Here is a 19,163-nt window from a genome sequence, read left to right on the forward strand (position 1 = left end):
GTATATGCAACCCCTTTTTATGTACAGCGCTGCGCAATATGTTGGCGCTATATAAATCCTGTCTAATAATAATAATAAATGAGATGTTTGATAAGAAAGTGAAAAGAAAATGATTTTTGACAAATCTTGTTACAAATAAACACTAAGGGTCACAATACAATAACAGAGTTTTGAAGGAGCGATATCCATTACCAGAATTTTAAGATATGTCACATCCCACAGACGTTAAAGTGTACCTAAACTCAACATTTTCTCTTTACCTAAAAGGGTAGACAACAAAATGTTATTTTGCCTCGGCAATCGAAAGTGAATATGAGCACAGAGTCTCCCGGGATACCTACGTCACGCATCCCGGGAGGCTCCGGGTACTCCTTCTGTGCATGCCCTGATCTCAGACATGTGCAGAAGGGGCAAGCGCAGTGAGATCGGGTCTCTTTTTTTCCCCCTTTACAGTGGGTTGCATCACCCGATCTCACACCTGCGCAGTGCGAGATCGGGAGACATGCCAAGAAGAAGACGGAAGAGAAGATGGTGGCGCCCGGCGCTCCCTCCACACCTGGAGTTCCAAAATGACACAGGACCAGATCGGGGGAAGGAACAGTGCCTTTGAGGGATTTGTGGGTTAAAAAGCACATATCATTTTTTGTTTTTTAACTTAGTTCTGCTTTAAATGTTAATTTTTTTGTTTTACTGAAAAAGTTGGGACTTTAACCCCCTTAGCGGTATTCCCGAGTGTGACTTGGAAAGGATTTTACCTCCAAATAGCGGTAATCCTGAGTCACACTCGGAGTAGCTTTTAACTAAAAATAGCCCCACTTACTTGCTCCGTTGTTGTCCCTTGTTGTCCTGCTGGTTAAACAGAATTCTTTAACCACCCAGGTGGTATTACCGAGTGTGGCTCGGGGTGGATTTTCCATACCAAAAGCGGTAACCCCGAGCCAACCTCGGGGTGGAATTTCCAGGAAGGTTAAAACTCCTACCTTGTTCCCACGTTCCAGCGGCGCCCTCCAGCAATGTCCGCGGCGTCTTCCAGCAATTTCCAGCGCTTTCTTTCCCTGCTGATGCATCTGCGTCCAGCGTGTGAAAGTTGGGGACACAAGGCCAGGGGAAGCAAATGCCAGGGCATCTGCTCGTGAGCGTACGCCTGGAGGGCATAACCATCATGCAGGTAAGGGGGACCAGGCGGAAAATGTAAAATAATGAGGATTTTTAAATGCACCGCTTTTGCATTTGTTAATTCTCAGTAATCATACCGCCAGGGGGGTTAAATTATCCAAAACTTTACAATGTATTAAACATATTTCAAATTCATTTTTCTTTCAGTGCTGTATCCTCGATACATTTCCTGGAACAAGTCCACTTCTTTAGTAAAACAAAAAATAAACACTAAGGGTCATGCAATATTTCTGGAATATCGGTCTCCATCTGGAATGGGGTGACAGCTAAAGATAGCAAATATTTTCTCTGCGGTTTTAAACATTGCGATCACAAGTGACAAACCACAAGTTTGGCATTGACAGGCATCACACCTGATATATAATGGGAACAGGTTGTCACACTGACAGAGGAGCCCCGCTGACTACATCTTCCAATTACCTGGGCTGCCATCTTGATAGCCAGGGCCTGCAGAGTGCAGGAGAGCGTCATCTGATGTAGAGTCAGGAGAAGATACTGTAGCTATGCCCACCAACGTGCCAGCTTTTCCTTCCTTTACACCAGGTTAGCCTATTAAAACCTAATTAGAGGGAGATAGGAGGTATTGGGGTGTCATAGATGAGGGAGGGAGCAGAAGGTGTCTAGGGAGCAGAGGTAGTCAAAAAAAATGTCAGGCAGAAAGGATTGTAATGCAGGAACTGGTACTAAAAAAAAAATAATATTTCTGTAAAATAAAAAAAATGTTTTGTTCCCTTCACTACAGCTAACATATACAGGTTTGCTGCTGCCAATTGATGCCTGTTCCTGAATGCAAGGGTAGAAAGGACTAGAACCAATGCTTTGGGTAGTGGAAGTGGTCAGCTTAGGTCAAAGAAAATATAGCAATCGTCTTCACTTTGCAAGCAGCATTATTAAGATAGGACTGGTTACCAGCATTTCATTTTACACATGACACACAAAGTGACTGTCTTGGACCAAGGGGAGAATAAATTAAGGCTGATTTACACCTATATGTTAATGAGGTCTATTTGCACATATCTTGTACATTATAACTGGGCAGCCTACACACCTCAATGAGCCAATAACTGGACATGAACCACAATGTATTGAATGTATGTTTGGTGTCCTGCCATATGTTGGCAATACTTTGTGTACTGCCCTTCTAGTGTAGAGATCCTATTAAGTAGTATGAACGCTGGATTATTCTAGACTCCCTAGGGCGATAGTTGGCTACCTTCTGTTGCAGAGGAGGAACCCGACCTTAAGAAAGTATCATATACCTGTTGGACATAGGGTGACTTTGGGCACCTTTTTAGGTGGACTGTAACAACACGTTAATTGCATGGAGAACTGAGACTGGGGGTTGTCCTTGCTATGAATATCTAGAAAAAGAGAAGACAGAGCAGGATGTCCCCCAGGCCCCAGGGGCTGGCTAGGTTGGGGCAAGGATGATAGATCGCAGGGAGGAAGAGTATGGCTCTAAGTAAAACTGAGCCCCATTGGGAGAAGGTAAAAAAAGGAACTCATAAGAATGGTACTTTGGGACAGGAGACCATTGGTGCTAAAAGTAAGACAGACACTGCAATGGGGAGATGGAGGAGAGATGCTTCTCTCACTGCCTGTTTTGGGTGAAGAGTTCAGTGAGGGTGCTGGAGGTTAGCTGTCAGTACTGTTTGTGATTTACTGCTACTGGATGTGAACTGCTTGTATATCTCCTGCCCTAGGCCCACTCTTCTATGTGCTAAGTTACAATAAATAGCCTTAAACTAAGATGTATGAGCCTCTGTAATTTCATTACCAGGGAGAACCTTAGGAAAACACAGCTGCTCCTGCAGGGGTGAGTGCAACATTTACAATGTGCTGGGGTGGGTGGCAATTACAATCATTCATAATTCATGACATGAGGAAAGTCTCGGAGATCAGCCCTACTGTGTGCAGTTGATAAGTTTCAGAATGAGGGTGAGACTCAGATTTTCCAGATCACATCCCTGAAAGAAAGAATTTAATAATACATTTTGACAACAGTATAGTCTACAGGATTTTGTTTGCAAGGTACATTCTATTGCTGAACCAGCTTGTCAGAATTGCTTTTTCCAACCTATTTTATGAGATGAAATGTTGATGTACTCATTCCCTGTGGAACTTTATAGGTACACAAGGCACAGGATTTGATAATATCGTGGCCAGGACTCTATCTGCAAGGAGTTTGTATTTCCCTCAAAAATTGTCCTTAGACTACATTAATGACATATGACTATGACATTAGGTTGTAAACCCCTTTGAGCGACAGTTAGTAATATGACAATAGACTTTGTTAAGTGCTGCGTAACATGTCAGCACCATATAAATAGTGGATAATATCAACAATACATTTATATTATGTACAACAATTTAGCACTGCATGATTCAGGTTAAATATGACTGTGTAATCAACTAGATGGGTACAGGGATTGTGATTAGTATATATGTTCATGTGAGTCTGCAATCTAAGGACATCATTTAACCTGTGACACTGAGGACAAAGTTTGTGTGTCATAGCCCAGCCACCTAAGGGGGCATCAAAATGCATTCTTAGATGATACAGCATTGAAACACAGAATGCTGCAGCCATCATCACATATCTGAAGACATATGAATAAGGCAAGCCAAACAAAAATATAAAAGGAACACATTCACTTTGGGATACTTTTGGGGTAGGTGTTATTGTGGGACAAGGGTCCAAGAAATAATTGGGAATGTAATCCAATGTGGCTGCAGCCTTCCATTTCCTGTCTGTTAATATAAAGAGCCTGCCTTGATTTCCAATTACTTCAAAATAATGTTGTCCTAGGTGGTATGTGAGAACTAATCAGAATGCTCACCACCTACCTACCCAGTAGCAATACAATGAGCTTGCACACTTTTTAAATTCCAGAAAGTTTAAACCATATTAATATTTGTTTTGGAATGTTTGGCACATTAACCTCCTAGCCGTTAAGCCCGACCTTCGTACGGGCAAAAAAAAAATGGCTAGGATGGTTAACCCCGAGTTTTTTCCCATCCTTACTTACCTGGTCCCGCTGTGCTCATCCAGCGTCGTGTTCGTGTTCCAGCGTCGTCCTCCGTCGATCGTCGCCCGTCGATCTCCCTCTCCAGCGTCGGGTGCCTTCGTCGGGTGCCAGCGGGACCGGTAAGAAGCCGACCGGCATCTTGTGTTCCGCCGGCCGGCATCTTGTGGCTCATTTTGTATTGGATTGAATACAAACTCCAGTATCCAATCCAATACAAAAAAATAAAAAAAAATAAAATAAAAGTAAATACATTTTTTATTTTCATATTATCTACTAGAACCCCTGTTTGGACATATTTCTGTAAGTTACAGGTCTACAATTTAAAAAAAAAAAATTTCATGAAAAACAGTGGATTACTTTTGGTACAGAAATCTAGACCTCAGTGTAACGCTCAGGTGGTTAAAAGAGGTAATCATACAACAGTGTGCAATGATCAGATCATTAAGGCCTACAGTGGAGGGTTGCAATAAGTGCTTTCAATAAAATATAAACATTATGAATTAAATATATTTTTCAGCTTGTTAGAAAAAATCTGTGCAATCTGGCTGAAAAAATATCGATCCATATTGACATGGTATAACCCAACACTACAATGAATAGGCAAATATCTTTCTGCACATCATTCTCTGAGACACATCTGCCCATCTATATATTTATAACCCCTTTCTGTCCTCTGTATTTTAATATATGTATACATTATATAAATATATATCTTTTATATATATAGTATATATAATATATATATATATCTTTTGTGATTCTCAGCATTGATGAGGCAATTTATTTTTATTCCACTACAGCATCATTTGCTTTTGCAAAGCAGTCGTAGAATAATCTGCTCCTCAAAATATCTATCTACAATGCCCACAGATCGAAAAATCAATTCCAGTTGAATATTTTATGAATAATAACATCCATTACTAGGAGGTCGTCACACAGACTATAAATATAGACTTCATTGTGAGATCTGTGTTTTTTCATTTCCTCTGGGAAGGTCTTGGCGGTGCCAAACATTTATCTGATGCTTTCCAAGGTTTGCCACATCTGTACTTTAACTCTGGCCTTGCCCTCATTCCTTGGGGAAGCAAGACAGTTTTTGTCTTTACAAAGCTTTTAGTGAGCACATCCCTGAACTGGGAGATTGATTGGTCTTTTCCTGCTAATCAGCTGGAGGCAGGAGATATATAAAAAGCTACTGAATGGTATTAACTACAAAGCAATGTTTAAAGAAAACCTTTACTGGGAGAGATATGTTAGCTGTTATTGCTAACCTCATTCTGAAAGGGCTAATTGCCTGCTTGTCTCTGAATTTAATACTTCTGAAATCCTGGAACAAACAATGGCAAAAAAAGTCAGAATGAAATCACCAATGCTGATCTGCATATTTGTTTTAGGAGTGACTTAGAAAATAATGAAGCTGAAATATGGTCACAAAAGCTTTTATTCAGATATATATTTAATAATGTCCACAGTTGATTTATATCTAATTTGTGTGTCTTTACAAACCCAGATATTATTATAATATACTTTGCAGGGAGCTGTGGGAGAGACCCAGTGGAACCACTTACTACAAGTTGCCTGCAGATAACTACATGAGGGATGAGCAGATAGATACAAGACTTCCTATTGTGCACAAGGTGAGAGAACAGAAGTGATTGGTATTAACTTTTGTATACTGTGTATATTCCCAAGGACAATTCATCCTATGTTCTTGCTACAATATACTACTTTCTGTAGATTTACTTCTGCAACTTCCATATAATATATACATATATTTTATATCATGAACATAAAAGTGACAATAAATATACAAAACAGTACTTTTCTTTAAGCAGTGGCTTTAATCACAAATCCTTCATTTACAGATGACCACTAGAGGGAGTACAATTTTTATGTAAAATCCAATTGGTAAATTAGAGAAGAGTAAACAAAACAACTGAGATTAACTCTTTACAAACTTTACTTTCACCTACATGGGGAAATGTTACAAAAAAGGCATAAACTTTATAATATATATAGTTACCAAGAAAACACATTATAGCTTCTCTCTTAATTAATATTATTAAAATTATAAAACGGTTTTAGGGTTACAAAAAAAGGATTGTGTTCAATTTGATTTTTTGTGGGTAATTATAGGCACAGCTATGTCTGCAGACAGCTGCCGTTGTGTATGACCACAACCTTTAGAAAGGCCAGTGCATTGGATAGATGGCCTTGTTCACCAGAAAGAAACACAACCCAGAAAACACTTTAAAGCATATTTTATTCGGACTGTTCCATTTTTATTGGAAGGCATTACCATGTTTCTGTTGTGTTTTTTTGTAGAGTGGCATTTTCTGTTTGTATGTTGTGTATTTCACACAGCCATTTTTTTCTGAGCCTTTTTTCTTCAAAGATTTTCTTGATAATTGAATTTTTTCCAGTTGATTTTTTTTTGATAATTGATTTTTTTCTAGTTCTTTTTAACATGCTGTGCTACCCTATTTCTTTTTACCATAGTAGGTTATTGTTACTGCAGAGGAAGTGCCACAGCTCCCATCTGCTACTGTAGATTCCACATGTATACACTACATGTATTCTCCATGTTGTATCATTATAGGTTTTCAGCACTACAGATCTCAAGGCATTAGTTTTAGAAGTTACAGTATATACAGGTACCTCCACATAACAACACCTCTAGGTTACTTCTAGATAACAGAACCACAGCAACAGACTTTCTATTATAGTGACATGTGAATATGTGTGTGAGAACAATAATATATGGCATTTATTTGTTATATTTATGTAGGAAGTATTTTGCTGCTAAAATATATTTCTACCACATCAACGTCCTTATACATAACATGTATTATTTTGTGTTTCTGTTTTAAGTGGAACTAAACAAGCAATCAGGCAGCTTTATGTTCCTTTTGCAATAAAACAAACTTACATGTCTGTTTACATTCTTCTGTATAATGTATACCGAGCTACTGGAGTATGCAATGTATAGTGGCTAAGGCCCAGAGGACTTGAAAACCACCGGGGATGCATAGAAGGACACAAAATGACAGTGGAGGTGGGGTAGGTTGGGAACAAATACTCCAAGGTCAGTAACTAGGACATCCACAGCTATTATGCAGCACAAGAGGTCTGACAATGATCAAGTCCAGGGTACAGATCCAAAAGTCACAGGCATGCATTGCTCTAGGCAGCTAACAATCACTATGTCAGACAGAGTCAGAAATAGGTTCCTAAGTATGAAGTCATATCATGAGCAGGACAGGCAAGTTTAAGGTTACAATGAGCAGCCAATGACCAGGACCTGGTAACCTTTAAAGGACTAGTGACCAATGAGTAGATGGGCTAGGAACCAAGCTGTATATTGGCTACTGCACCTTTGAACTCTACTTCCATCAGAAGCACCTTGTCAATGCTGACAACATCAAGGCAAAGCACAGTCCCAAAATGTTTACTGAGGATGCTGAAATAGTTACATGCCAGTTCATGCATTCACGGGGATGCTGGCAAGCTGCTGCAAAGGACAGGGAAACATAATTACTTAGCTACATGCAGCACTGCCAGGGTGAGGAAACAGGGCACACTACCATATGTGTCCATGTAGAGACCCTCACCCATGACACCGCAGACATGTGGCACGCCCAGGAGGTATCATGGCTGAATCCAGAAGGGAAAGATGTCATTCTCCCAGTGCAGGCCATGGTAACAGTACCCTTATCAGATATTCTCTTCATTCCTGACCCATTGACAATTACAATGTTAGGATTCTTGTACTGTGACTTGTTAATTATGGTGTTTTTACTATGGCAATAAATGTATAGAATAACGGAAATATATTTGCTTATCTATCAGATGTTTAAAAAAACTTCACAGAAAGAGAGAAACAAAATACAACGGGAATGTTGTGATGAGCTTTGTGCCTGAACAATGCATTTGTTTTACGTTCTTTTTGCGATATCTGTATATTGCTGGAATCACTATGCAATCAGAGATGCATGGAAGTATCAAAGCATGAACGTCACAAGCTTGTGATTTCTGCAGCAACCCTTCATTAGCGTCAGTCTTTTTTATAGACATTTATTCATTAGAACAATCACAAATGAATAAATGTATGATGCAGGAAACAGAATAGTAGACCTAAGGGGACCTATGAAGATATATTTCAGAGATGTCACATTTGAACGTAACTCCACAGAAAACAATTACACAAATGAAATTACACAAGCATGTTTTCTTCAAATCTATGACAACAGCCTCATAATAGGTAAGAGCAGACTAAGGAAATTACCTGAATAATTTGATAGAGGAACGGAGAGGTCTCTGTCTGTCGTCAAATTATTGTGTTAATGGAAGGTAGATTGTGAAGTCTGTTTTACAGCTTCTTACAAAATTATTCCATTGCCATTTAGAGATTTGGAAACCACGGGGGCTAATTATAAGTGCAATGTGGTGTTACATCTCACATCTATTTCTTTAGAAAATACCAATAAAGGAGAGCTAGTGTTGGGATAAACATGAATGCTTATATAACATCAGCTTATGCGCACATGTTTTTTTCCTTTTTGTTATTCTGTAATTACCATAACCTTTCACATTACAAAGGTTGTCTGAGTTATATATTTTTTAAACAGTTTTGTTTGTTAAGGATTAGGAATTTAAGCTAAGAGATTTATTTGGGGCAGGATTAGTACTTTTTAAAATGATGAGTTATGTAAAAGTAAAACATATCGGGTACCTAAAAAGGTTTTAAACTTTCATCATTTGTAGGTATTTGGTGTGTCTATAAAGGGAAGTTATTTTATTACATATTGGGTATTTGTTGTTTACCCAAAAACATTTTGTGTAAGTACATAAAATGGACCATTATATGTTGTTCATTTTTATTAGATTAGTGTTCAGGGGAGTGTCCTCATACCTTGGTGGTCAAAGGAAGAAAACCACTTTTACAATAGCTGTTAGGGAAAAGAATGTCTAATTAAATTATTAATCACTGTGAAAAATGCCCCATACATTGAAGGATGCTCTTTACAGTTTTGGTCATTGGAAACTATGTCCATTACACTGGTGGTAAATGGGAAGAATTTCCCATTACAATGTGGTCAGTGAGAAGACTGCTGCATTACATTAGTGGTAACTAAGAAGAATGACCCATAATTTTGAGAATAAGGAAAAGAGTGCCTCATTACATTGCTGGTCACTGGGAAGAACACAATTACATTTGTAGACAGAAGAATGCCACATTATATTGGTAGTACAGCTAATGGGTTTAATGGTGCCATTGGTCACCTAGACAAGATGCTTCTCTGCTCTTGAGCTGCTGGTTCTGTACAATTACTTTTGAGCCAGAACTTAACTACGAAAGTACCACCGGTAAGTGATCAGTCCCAAAAAACAACTATTCCTGTATTCTTTACATGGACCCACATTATAACTTTACTAACCCAGCCTTACATATGAACTTGTCTTGATCTTCCAACTTTTAAATTCCAACTAGTCCACCCCTACCTGTGCAAATATATTCAGATGTCAGATACATCAGCTGCATAGAGCTGGGAAAAGCTCTCCTACACACTGACATATTATAAGACACAGCCGAGAAGGCTATGGGGATCCTCCCATCATTTTGCCAGGTGTTGATGTATACAAGGTCTAATAAGTGAATACATGGATGGAGAGGAAAATATTTGAAACACTTCTATTGGGTAGGAAAGTGTTGCTAGAGGCTTTTTTCTTTTGGGTGTTATTTTTTTGCTCTGGGAGTAGAGGGGGTGGATGTTGAGAAAAAGTAAGGAAAGATTTTTTGCTTGGAGGAGGGAGGAGGAATTTTTGTCTGTATATTGTCACAGCTGGTCATGCACATACTGTCATGATTACCTGTTTCTATCCTATATGTTGTCAAGTTTGCCTCTTTTATGGTCACAATTGCCTATTTGTTGCCTGCATGCTGGTATAATTGCCTGTTTGTTACCTGCATATTATCACAATTAGCTGCTTTTTGCCTATTCATTATACATATTGCCTGTTTGTTGCCCACATAGTTTAGTAAAAAATAGGTTTTACTTCCCGTGTGCTTGATATTACTAATTTAACATTGATGCCATGTTTATTAGTTGACTGTTCATTGCTTGTGTATTGCAGATAATTGTCATTTATCTTGTATTGTCTAAATTGCTATTTTTCACCTTGTTTTTTCACTGCTATTTAAGAACCATATTACTCCCAATTAAGTCCCTTGCAAGGCTCAGTATCAAAACACATCACTTTAATCCACGTTTTCTGACACAGTGAAGTTGATGTATGTATTTATGCTGTAATGGACATTATACCAAATGCAATTACCAGGTTTTTAAAAAAAATTTCAAACTAGAAAATTTCAGTTCCATAGGTTATAACTATAATTTACATCATTTGAGAGAATTGCTTTAGGAATTTGCCTTGTTTCTTTTTTGGTGTAGTTCAGCTTTATTGCAGATGGTTGCTCATTTTTTATTTTACCTTATGACGTTCTTGCAAAAATGTCCACAAAAATAATTTCCTTTTAATATGGATTCATTAGGCAGAAACCCCAAAAATTAAAAATACCCTAATACGAAGAAGCCCCGAAAGACACAGAATGTAGAAGACTAGGCTAATTAGAAGACTCCACTATTCCAGGTGAGGTACGAACTAACTGAGGTTTGGACACAATATTTTTTCACAAATCACTATGTTTAGTGCTTTGTTGTATTATCATGTCATGCCTACTACAACATATGCCTTCTTTTCGTGCTCTTCACAATAGGCCATTATTTGATGAATTGACTGTCATAATCAGTATACCAAAACGTTGTAAATGCAGAAGAATATTTTGATCTAAGAGATCATAGTATCTTGAAGAATGTAGCCTTTTTTTCATTTAAATCTTTCTTTCCAGATACGAGGGGGTGCTGAGAAGTTCCTGGCTTTGCCCCCTTCTAGATGAAATAGAAAAAAGAGTGTGGGGGCATATGCCAGTCTAATATCTTAGCATGTAACTGTGCAAATATCAGGTCTTTGTGATTCTTAAAACAGTTTTTTCTTTTTGTGAGAAGCTGTGATGGCAGAGGCAGATGTTGGAGTTACGTGCCATCATGGAGTTTTTGTTTCTCCAGGGAAAGTCAGCCAAGGACATTCACAATGAGATGTCACAAACACTGGGGGAGAAGTGTCCTTCCTATAGCACTGTCAAAACCTGGATATCTCATTTCAAGACTGGGCATTTCACAGTTGAAGATGAGCCCCGCAGTGGGCGCCCCCCAACCTCAATTGACCCGGCAACCTGCCATGCTATTCATGAGCTGATAATTGAGGACCGGCTAATATCCGCAAAAAAGATAGCCCAGATACTTGACATCTCAAGGGAGCGTGTTGGGTTTGTTATCACCACTTTCCTAGACATGCGCAAGCTTTCACCGAAGTGGGTGCCGAAATGTTTGAACAGTGATCAGAAGAAGGAATAAGTTGAAGCATCCAAAGCTGTTTTGGCCCATATTGAAGCTGCACAGGACATTTTGGCTAAGTTATTGACTTAGGATAAAACCTGGCTCCACATCTGTGATCCTGAAACCAAGGAGCAGTGAAAGAAATGGCGCCACAGTAGGTCCCTGTGGCCAAAAAAGTTCCAAACCTATAAATCAGCCAAAAAAGTAATGGCGTCCGTTTTCTGGGACAAAGACGGTATTTTGTTGGTGGACTACCTACCTCAGGGCTCTAGTATCACCGGACAGTATTATGCTAATCTCCTGAATCAGCTGAAGGAGGCAATTAGGACGAAAGGCTGTAGAAAGTTGACCAAAGAGATTCTTTTTTTTGCAGGACAATGCACCTGCACACATGTCCAACGTTGTGACTGGGTTTTAAATTTGTCCACCATCTCCCCTACTCACCTGACCTGACACCTGAAGGGGCAACATTTTCAGGACATTTCAGACGTCAAAGCTGCTGCTGAGAGCTGGTTTGCGGCCCAACCAAAGGACTTTTATGTGAACGGTCTACAAAACTGCAACTACTCTGTTCCAAGTGCATCAGTCTCAGGGAGGAATATGTTGAATAAATGTGTTATTTCATAACTCTGGCTCTCTTTTTTCTGGGCAAAGCCAGGAACTTCTCAGCACCCCCTCGTAAATTGTGATCCTGGTAGAGCATGTTGACTGTTTGGAACCAACGAACATGATTTGAATCAACCTACGTGACCCCAGGAGTTGTTGAGCTCAGAATCTCCTAACTATTGGGTCTTTTGGTTGTGGAAGATGTAGGGTTTTTATTAGGTCTGAAAATGATTTTCTGACACAAGAACTGACATTGATTCACAGAATAAAGTTGGGACCTAATAACAAGCAAGATTTAAAATTTAGCTACTTATGTGAATTTGTCTGCCATGAAAACCAAATGGTTTGTCTGGCATTTAAATTAATATACATGACCAGGCAATCATTAAAATACCTAATGAAACTTCAGAAGAGCTGTCCTGCAAAAAATGCTCTGGATTTGAGCTACCAAATCCTGAAAACAAGCTGATAGCCCTATAATGAAGCATAGGGCTGGTTCTATTTCAGATGACTTGTCTGTGATGATTTCAAACATAATCTGGCCTTTTTAACCTAAGAGGAACACAATGTCAGTTAAGCAAAATTAAACAATTCAGAGGACCTAATAGAAATTGCCCAATGTTTTGAAAATAATTTAGATGGCTGGGTTTTTACTGCTAATCCCACATGAAACAATTGGTAAATTTTTCAATCTCAGCTTCAGACGAGACGGAGGGTCTAAAAAAAGTCCCAGTTCACTAAGCCATAAAATTTACAACATAAACAATAATGGATGAGGTCCTTTTATAAAAAAAAAAAAAAATAACCGCTTCTCTTTTTTACATTTATATGAGCTTAATTGAGCAGTAGGGGGAATTTTATTTCCTTGAGAAGGATTAGAGTTTTAGTGAAAGCATGTATTTGCCGTCTTTAACAGTGCTGACATTCATATCAGAGACTGCCCACCTGAAAGCTCATTCTACAGAAAAAATACCTTCTTTCACTTTAACGGGTTCCTCATTTAATAAATGGGTGGAGGTATTACTAAATAGGTGTTTTATAGTACATTTCAGCTGTGTTGGGATTTAGGAAGTGTGTGGTGTCAGGTGTGTCTCTCTCACCACAATGCAAACTGGATCTTCCCCCATTGTGCCTAATACTGTATGTGATGAGCTCCTTAAAGGGGCACAGGCTATTTAGTCTCAGCAGTAATGGAGGCTGGTGCTGTGACTTTGCACAAGCTACCTTGATACTCTGCTCATGATTTCTTTTTAATTTATGACCTGATCTGTGCCTTGAACCTGATCTTGCCTGTCTGCCGCCTGCCCTGACCTGTGCCTGGAACCTGACTTTGCCTGTCTGCAGCTTGCCCTGACCTGTGCCTGGAACCAGACTGCATCCGCCTGCCACCTGTCTCTACACCGAGGATGCTCCAGCCTTCCTCCTCAGGTAGGGTGACCCCAAGGGCCACGACCTAGTGATCCCCAGCAGCAAAGAGCACAGTAGCCTCCTGGCTACTGGCCTATCACCCCTGGCCCATCATGTGGGGTGCCCTGGTGAAGAACTGGTGTCAGTTAGACTCCGTGCCTTGGGTGATCCCGTGAGGAGATCCTGACAGAAAGTCACAGCCAAAATGTCAGCTTTTGGAGACAGCTCGCCTCTTGAGAAACTGTGCAAGCAGATTGCTGAGCTCAAAATATGTGTGCAGGGTTTAGAGAGGGTACTTCCATTAGGAAAGCCGTTTTCAAACCTTGCCTGCTCCACCAGCTCAACCTCTAGCTCAGGCAGCCCTTTCTTCCAGTCAACCACCTCTCCCAGCCACATCTGAGCCCAAGATCCCGCTTCCCGACCAGTTCGCTGGAGACCACAGCCAATTCCGGGCCTTCCGCAATTCCTGTCTGGTATATTTTTCCCTGCAGCCTAGAACCTTTGCCGAGAAACACAACAAGGTGGACTCTGTAATCTCCCTCCTCCAGGGAGAACCACAGGCCCGGGCCTTCCAATTGATGGAACACAGTGATGAAGCCTTGGTTAATGAATATGCACTCTTTGATAAGTTGGCAGAACTTTATGATGATCCCCGGCGTGCTGTCACTGCTGAAGCAGCCCTCTGCAATCTTCAACAAGGCCGACGCCTAGTTGAGGACTACATTTCAGACTTCTGCAGATGGAGCTTTGATACCCAGTAGAATGACGCCGCTCTCAAATATCATTTCCAGGTTGGGTTGTCTGAATATCTGAAAGATGAGTTAGCCAGAGTGGGTGTTCCAGACTCCCTAAATGACCTAATCAGGCTAGTAACCCAGACTGACCGAAGATTACGGGAACACAGGATGGAGAAGTAAGGAACCCTTCCCTCGCCCTGGTCTTCCAATTACCTACCTCCACCACCATCGGTCCCTGAACCCACTCCACTTCCTATCTCTATGGATTTGCCCAGAACCCATGCAGTTGGGTCTAGCTAGGCCCTCACTGTCCCCAGAGGAGCACCAGAGGCGTTTTCAGGCCAATCTCTGGCTGTATTGTGGCTCTCCTGGTTATCTGCTGCGTAACTGCATAAGCCTGGGCGTTGAGGTGAGTTGACTCCCTCACCCCAGCCACACTAACTCACCAGTCCTCTGCTCATATTTCGCTCTATTTGTTTCTCCAGGGCCCCGACAGAACCACTGAAGTACAAGCCATTGTTGATTCTGGGGCTTGTACCTGTTTCTTGGATGTCACCCTTGCAAAGCAACTCCTTGTAGCCCTTCGCAACAAAGAACAACCCCTCTATCTGCTACTCGCAGATGGCTCTACTCTCAAGACTGGACCAGTTACATTGGAGACCGTTCACCTTCTCATAACTATATAACTGGGGCATCAGGAGCTTTTAAGTTTTGATGTGATACCGTATCCGCTCTTTTCCGTTATACTGAGTATACCATGGTTGCAGGCCCAAAATCCCTGTATTAACTGGTCCACTGGCGAAGTGACTTGTGCATCTGTGTATTGCCAGCAGTGCAGTGCAACCAGCTATTGTGCCTGGATACAGAGAAGAAAGGGCTCATTCCTACTTATCATGACTTTTTGCACGTTTTTTACAAGAAGGGGGCTGATGCCCTTCCCCCTCATCGTATTTACGACTGCCCAAATGAACTTATGCCTGGAGCGGAGATTCTGTTTGGCCGTATTTATCCTCTCTCTCTACCTGAACTTATTACCCTAAAGGAGTACATCGATGAAAACCTGAAGAAGGGATTCATCCGGCCTTCTACTTTACCTGCAGGCGCTGGCATAATTTTTGTGCAAAAGAGGCTTGGTACTCTCTGTGCTTGCATAGATTTCCGGGATCTTAACAAGGTGACAATCAAGAACTGTTATCCTTTGCCCCTTATTCTAGAACTTGTAAAGAGGTTGCACACAGCCAAAGTTTTCACCAAGTTGGACCTGCAGGGAGCCTATAATCTAGTAAGGATTTGGGAGGGAGACGAATGGAAGACAGCATTCAGAACCCTCTGCAATGCCCCTGCTACCTTTCAGCACTTCGTAAATGACATATTCCGTGATTTTCTAGACATATTTCTGGTACTCTACCTCAATGACATTCTGATCTTCTCTGCATCCTTGGAGGAGCATTGAAACCATGTCAAAAAGGTCCTAGGTCACCTCCGTGTTCATGGACTATATGCCAAGCCAGAGAAATGCGAATTTGAGAAAGACACCATCCAGTTTCTGGGTCTTATCATTTCCACCCAGGGGATTGTCATGGATCCTGAGAAGGTATCAGCAGTAGTGGAGTGGCCAGCACCGACCAACCGAAAAGGTGTACAGCGATTTTCGGGGTTTGCTAACTTCTATTGGGAATTTATTAAGGGGTTCTCCGCTATTGTGTCCCCTCTAACGATGCTCACTAGCCCACAGGTTACCTTCTCCTAGACGCCTGAGGTTCAGTCTGCCTTTGACTGACTAAAAGGGTTATTCACATCCGCTCCCATTCTGAGACATCCGGACCCATCCCTACCCTTTGTCCTAGAAGTAGACGCATCAGAATCCGCGGTCGGGGACATCTTGTCACAAGCTTTGGACCCAAGTCTCTGTTGAATCCTGTCTCTTTCTTCTCCCGGAAGGTGAGCCCTGCTGAAAGTAACTATGACATCGGTGATTGAGAATTGCTGGTCATTAAGTCCGCCCTTGAGGAATGGCGCTACCTTTTGAAGGGAGCCGCACATCCTATTCTAATATTCACGGATCACAAGAATCTGGAACACCTGAAAAAAGCCAAAAGGCTTAACCCTTGCCAAGTCCGTTGGGCTCTTTTCTTTTCCCGCTTTGATTTTCATGTGACCCTCCGCCCTGGGGCAAAAAATACCAAACTCGATGCCCTATCTCGTATGTTTCCAGAGGACCTAAACCAATCTTTGCCTGATACTATTCTAGCCGCTAAGAACTTCATGTTGATTTGTCCTGACCTAATGGAACAGATGAAAAGGGCGTTGCACACCTACCCAGTCGACCCAAACCTCAACTTTACCAGAATAGGTGATTTTTTTATTGCATGGGAGGAAGATTTTTGTTCCTGAAACACTCCGGCTTGCCGCTTTAGAAGCTTGTCATGACAACCTGCTGGCAGGTCATTTTGGCGTGTCAAAGACTCTGGATCTCATACAGCGGACCTTTTGGTGGCCAGAGCTTCCCCAGGATTGTAAGTAGTTTGTTTCCTCGTGTGTCACTTGTGCCCGTTCCAAGAGTATGAGTTAAACCATGGGGGTTACTTAGACCCTTGCCCATCCCAAACTGGCTTTGGAGCATGCAATCTATGGACTTCATTGTGGAACTTCCCCCTTCAGGGGTATACAACTCCATTTTCAAATTGGTTGATACTAATCTAAAATAGCTCATTTTATCCCAATGAAGGGGACACCCTCTGCGGCAGCGACAGCTGAGACATTTCTAAGGGAGATAGTTCGTCTCCATGGAACTCCAGAATGGAATTTCAAGTATAAAACCTGTTCAATCAATGTCAAATTATTTCATTGGCAAGCTACATATCAGATGAAAACCTGTTGTCAAGTTACCTTTAAAAATAAATACCTATTAAATAAAAAATATAAACATTTTATAGAACAGCAGCATATTGGATGAGGTCATCTCTCTTATGTGCCTTGTAGCAGCTGATGATTGGCTCCCAATGCACCCCTTGTAAAATCTGCTTATTATTAAGAGACTAACAAAAGTCTAATATCAGGCATATAACCTGGGTATATATAACATATATTTACTATTATTTTTGTGTACAATTTTGATAACAGATATATATGCAAACATGAAGTTAAGCTCTAGGATACTTTAGGAGCATGTCAGTATTAAATACCATGACATAGTAAGCTGTTCTTTAGTAATCAATTGCTCTGAAAGCTGTAATGTAAGTGATTGTGTAAGTGTATAAATAGTTTTTCCTGGCAGTGAAGCTGTTAAAGTCATAACTCCCCCACCTCCTCTTGTCTAGTGGCACCTCTCTCCCTGCCCTCCTCCTTTCCTCCTCCTCTTCAATCATCTCCTTTCCTCCTTCCCTCCTCCTCTTCTCTGCACTGGTCTCTTCTGCTCTCTGCCTATCTTCCCTCTATCTCTTTTATTTTTTCCTCGTCCTCCAGGCCATGGATGGGTAAGTCACTATCTTGCCTTTATGCCTTGACCCAGAGGGTAATTCATGTGCACAGTGTGGCCCCATCACATAGGAAGGGATGGCAGCAGGAGCCCAGGACTTGTCTTGTGCTCAGTGCTTCACCCTCAAATTATTATTTGCTTTGAACATATCTCTAGGGGTTGGTGGGTGTGTATGTGTTTGTAAACCTCTCTGTTCAGTGGGGTGGTGTTTTCATCATAAATCATAGCTTTTAACATTACTTTGTAAGTTTGTAATACAAAGTCTTCCTTTAGGATGCATTTGATTACATTGAAATATTTCAGTTCTCAGTAGCTATTACATAGAGAATAAATCCATTTATTTACTGTATCCATAAACTGATGATGTGGCTGTACTTTAAAATGCCTACTTTGATTTATTTGTTGGCATTGTGTAGGAATATATATATTTATATAAACATACATAAATATAAACACACACACAGGTTGTTTTATGAAAACTGTAGTTGAAGGTATAGATGCAGCCCCTCCCTATATATAAAGAATAACACCTGTGTAGTTGTGGACCAGTACAAATCTCGCTTTATAGAATGAATGAGTTTGCTGCTGTCTAAATAATCTCCGCTTCAGGGGGTATTACTGATGATTCTATTGTATCATGCATTTTAATGTGAAAATCTTTCAATACAATATTCCTTTCTGCTGTTTAGTTGGAAAAATAATAACCTTTACAGGAAAGAAGGAGGGGATGCAAAGTTGTATAGTCCCTTTATAAAAATCATTGTCAGAGACGGCTTTATTCCAGGCTGTATTTTTTTAATATAATATTTGTGTGCTTTATATTGAATTCAAGACGTGTATGGCCCTTTCTTTCCAGGTTGTCATAGCTTTCCACGTTTAGCTGTGCCTTGTGGAGTAGAAAAAAAATTACACAGAATAAAATCATATATTTGTTTTTTTTTAAATACATCCATGGGAAGGAATTGGACCTTGGTCCCAAAAGTAGTTTTATGCTGGCTGCACACAGTTTTATAGGCAATCCTAACCAGCACGATCAAACTGGTGAATGTCAACAACAGTTTTTATCAACACGTAAAAAAACCTAACCTTGATGGTAGATTGCTTTGATCCTTTCAGGTTTTTTTTCTCAATTTCTTGAAAAATGCTCTAGGCGTAGTCAGTATTAGTGTTTAGAAGAATAATGCAGACCACATACATTGCAATTTTGTTGATTACAAATAGAAATTGTTCCTGATTTCAAGAGGCCCAATAATATATTTGGGCTAGAAATCTA

At 40.5% G+C, this 19,163-nt stretch overlaps 1 protein-coding gene across 1 annotated transcript in view; it reads left to right on the top strand.

The window, feature by feature from the left end:
• The first annotated feature begins 17,842 nt into the window (after positions 1–17,842).
• The window catches only part of PTBP3 (polypyrimidine tract binding protein 3), an 89,834-nt gene continuing 88,513 nt past the window's right edge, over positions 17,843–19,163 (top strand). Inside the window, exon 1 of the mRNA XM_072404515.1 lies at positions 17,843–17,888. The gene's annotated coding sequence lies outside the window, so the exon portion shown is untranslated. The remainder of the gene's footprint in view (positions 17,889–19,163) is intronic.

This window comes from Pyxicephalus adspersus, chromosome 3 (genome assembly GCF_032062135.1).
Source record: "Pyxicephalus adspersus chromosome 3, UCB_Pads_2.0, whole genome shotgun sequence".
Classification (NCBI taxonomy): domain Eukaryota; kingdom Metazoa; phylum Chordata; class Amphibia; order Anura; family Pyxicephalidae; genus Pyxicephalus; species Pyxicephalus adspersus.